The sequence below is a fragment of the Arvicola amphibius genome, chromosome 2 (genome assembly GCF_903992535.2).
Source record: "Arvicola amphibius chromosome 2, mArvAmp1.2, whole genome shotgun sequence".
Classification (NCBI taxonomy): Eukaryota; Metazoa; Chordata; class Mammalia; order Rodentia; family Cricetidae; genus Arvicola; species Arvicola amphibius.
Window position 1 is genome coordinate 28,498,209 of NC_052048.2, and position 4,382 is coordinate 28,502,590.

The following is a 4,382-nucleotide window of genomic DNA, read 5'->3' on the forward strand; positions in this document are numbered from 1 at the left end:
AGAACCAGTTCCATTAAAACTGGGGGAAAGACAGGGCTGTCTGTAATTCCCCACTCCTTTTCAATATGGTGCTTGAGGCAATAGACAGAGCAGTAAGACAAGAAAATGAAATTAAAGAGATACAAATAGAAGAAATCAAATTAGCGCTATTTGTAAGTGATATTTATGATATTATACATAAGAGACTCCCAAAATTCTACCAGAAAGCTTCTAGAAAGAATCAGTGATTTCCAGTGGCAGGATACAAAATCAACTTTGCCACTTTGCCCTCTTTTACAAGGGGGATGGATTTCATTCAGGAGGGCAGAACCATCAGTCCCTTCTCCAAAGGTTTCACATTCTAAGACCATTGCTTTGCTTTGTGGGCAAAGTTCCAACATAGGAATTTTGAAGGGACACACACATTCAGACAAAGTTCTACCAAGGCACCCCTGAAATCCATATCCTCCTTTATGAAGAATGAAATTATTTCATCCCAGAGACCCAGAAGTCTTTATTTGTTCAGCACCATTTGAAGATCTCAAGCCCAGAGTCATAAGATTTGGTTGGAACACGGGACCCACATGTATCCTGGAATACTGCTCTTAAGCTGTAAACCTATAAGGTCCACATGTTATCTGCTTCTAAAACACAGTAGTGGTCAGGGGTGGGGTAGGTTTGCCATTGTATATTAGCTCCCAAGTTCAAAACCCACCATAGCAAACAACATGAAAGGACGTGTTTGTTGGTTGGTTTGTTTTAGACAGGTTCTTACTGTGTAATTCTTGGTGGCCTTGAATTCCCAACATTTCTCCTGCCTCAGCCTCCCCAGTGCTGGGATTACTAGTGTATACCACCATGCTTGGCAACAATTTTAAGGGTCAAAATAATATAAAGCAAGGCGGTAAATACAGAGTTTGCCTGGCATGGATAAAGTTCCAAGTTCAGTTCCCCATACCACACATCTTCCAAAAAACTAGAATACTTTCAGCTCTGTGCTTCACTTTTTGGATATATTGGGAAGGGCTGGATTTCACTTTTTGAGTAATTTTACAATTTTCTATATTGTTAGATTTTACAATTTTTTCTCTAATTGGGATCATATATATATATATATATATATATATATATATAAACATTTTCAGTGCTGAGAATCAATTTTGGGGCATTTTGTTTGTTAGGCAATGCTGTGGGATCCTTCAGCCAATGGCCTTTGGGATGCTAGCCCACTTTGGGCATGATCTCATATATTATGAATGCAGACATAGAGGCATACACAAGCCCCTTGGCTGCTGAATTCAATTCTGGTTCCCAGCTCATACAGAGGACTGAGGATCACTACCAGTTCTGTGAGTTTACCCCCTAAAAAATAAACCTTTATTATATTCCATTCTGGGCTAGTGTGGAAATAGTTCATATTGCAATAGTTTGGCACCCAATGTGGGGCACAAACCCACAATCTTGAGATTAAGTGTTCTACCATTGGGATACATTCCCAGCCACATAATATATTTTTTAAGCTGCCTGCTACTGTGTCTGTCTCTTTACCCTACTGTAGGAGCTTTGGTGATTTGTTTGTCTGCCTGTGTCCTGAGAAGTTAAGTGATGTGGTAATGGGCTAATTTGTTTGGCAAAGGAAATTGCAAGACAGGATAGTGTTGAGGCTGTGTTACATTGCTGCTTACTGCTCTCCTTGATTCTACAGTGGGAGAACAAAAAGTGGAGCAGAGAGATAGGAAAAATGGGAAATTTGATAAGGAAAGGTATGTTAACATGTTTAAACCTTTGGACAAAGAGGAGCCTGGAGAGGTTCCTCAGTGGTTAAGAATGCTTGCTGATCTCCTAGAGGACCCAAGTCACCAGAACCCATGTCAAAAGGCTCATAGAAGCCTGTAGCTCCAGCTCCCAGGGATCCAGTGCCTCTGGTCACCTACATTACATGCACATACCCACACACAAATGCATACAAATACAGATAATTAAAAATAAATCTATTGTTAAAAAAACGTTTGGAACATGGGGATTCCGTGTTTCCTCCTCCTTTCCCCCAGCATTCCATTGTTCATTTCTCAGGGAACACTTACCGAGAACTTGCTGTGAGCCCTGGGTGCTTAGTCACCTAATCCAGTATGATCAGTATGGTCTCTGGTGTCTCCACTTCTACACTACGCACCAAAGTACCACAGAATGGTGGGCTCAGGGTTCAGGAGTTTGTTGCCTCACTGTCAGTTCTGGATGCAAGAGATCTAAGAGAGAGGAGGTGGTGATGGTGTTCCTGCCAAAGGCTAGGAGGGCCACCTACCCAGAGCTGCTTTCCTCTGAGTCTGCCTGACAGCCCTGGTCGTTGTGGCCTGTAACGATCTGTTCCCTTCCACCTCCATCACGTGGTGTTCTTCCTGTGTGTTCATCTGTGTCTGCTTTCAGATGTCTGTGTTTGCAATTCAGAGGCCTGAAGAGAACATAGGGTCCCCTGGGATTGGCATTACAGCAGGTTGTAAGCTATCACGTGGGTGCTAAGAACCAAACACAGGTCCTCTGGAAGAACAGAGTGCTCTTAACTGCCGAGGCATCGCTCCAGCTCCAAGGTTGTCTGTGTTTTTTAAGAGCACTGGTCATCTAAGAGAGACATACATGGATCCAATCTACATGGGAAGTAGAAAATGACAAAATCTCCTGAGTAAGTTCGGAGCATGGGGACCATGGAGAGGGTTGAAGAAGAGGGGAGAAGAAGGGAGGGGAGCAGAGAAAAATATATAGTTCAGTAAAATCAATTAAAAAAAAGAATACTGGTCATCCTGAGTCTGGCCCCACCAAATGACCACGTTTTAGTCTGGTTACCTCTGCAAGGCATCACACCCAAGTGAGATTTGCATTCAGTACTGGAAGCTACAGTGTTTGCACATCCTTCTTGGAAGATGCTATGCACTCATGACACCTCTGTCCCCCTTGCCTTCAGCATCTTCTACAGCCTCCTTCTGCTCGCTGGTCCTTCTTCACTTCCTTTAGCACTGACCTCATCACTGTGTGGGTAGGGGAGTTTGTAACCACATTGGGCACCATTGCCAGCACTGTCTTTTTCCTTTTTGTTCTTGGGGCTTAGGGTAATCACTGACTGCAGCGCACAACACCTGTCTGTGCTCTGTGCACTACCATACAGTTTGCGAGCTTTGGGCACGGGGCTGGAGATTGATTAAAAACACTGACGAAAAGCAACTTGGGGGAGAAAGGGTTTGCTATACTTCGGGTAACAGTCCATCAGTGAGGGCAGACAGAGCAGGAACTCATCAGGCCAGGCGCCTGGATGCAGATGCCAGAGAGGGCTGCTGCTTACCGGCTTGCTCCCCATGGCTTGCTCAGCCTGCTTTCTTAGAAAATTCATGTCCACCTTTTCAGGGTTGGCACCACCTGTAGTGGGATGCGGGCCCTGGGCTCCCACATATCAATCATTAGTCAAGAAAATGCCCAGCAGACTTGCCTGCAGGCCAATAACGGGGAGGAATTTTCTTGATTAAGAGTCCCTCTTCGGGGCTGGAGAGATGGCTCAGAGGTTAAGAGCATTGCCTGCTCTTCCAAAGGTCCTGAGTTCAATTCCCAGCAACCACATGGTGGCTCACAACCATCTGTAATGGGGTCTGGTGCCCTATTCTGGCCTGCAGGCATATACACAGACAGAATATTGTATACATAATAAATAAATAAATATTTTAAGAGTCCCTCTTCCCAGATGACTCTAGCTGGTGTCAAGGTGACAATGCCTAACCAACGCACCTGGTTTTAAAGAGTCTTGAACAGAATTACTCTAATAAGGGCTCTGGTCATGTATATAATAACACCAAGCCTAGGAGACCAGGTGAGCATGGAGCCCCTCCCAGAGAGCAACCTGAGACCATGGACTCAGGAGTTCTGAGACCTACTGTGTGCTTGCTGATCTTTTCTTCTGAAACCATGGGTGAACTTAGGAGCTCTGAGACCTACTGTGAGCTTGCTGATTGTTGACACAGTTTTCTGTCCTGCCCAGTTCCCATAGTAGTTAAGTCCCAAAGAAACACACAGAGGTCTACATTAATTATAAACTGATTGGCCTGTTAGCTCAGGCTTCTTATTAATTAATTCTTACATCTTAAATTGGCCCATCATTCTTGTCTGTGTTAGCCACATGGCTTGGTACCTTTTTCGACGAGGCAGTCACATCTTGCCTCTGTGGCTGGGTCAGGACTGCAGACTGAGCGTTCCTCTCCCAGAATTCTCCTGTTCTCATTGCCCCACCTCTACTTCCAGCCTGGTCACCACGCCTATACTTTCTGCCTGGCTACTGTCTAATCAGCATTTTATTAAATAGGTACAAGAAACAAATCTTTACAGGGTAAAACCATTGTCCTGCAGCAGATGATCTTTCCTTTGTG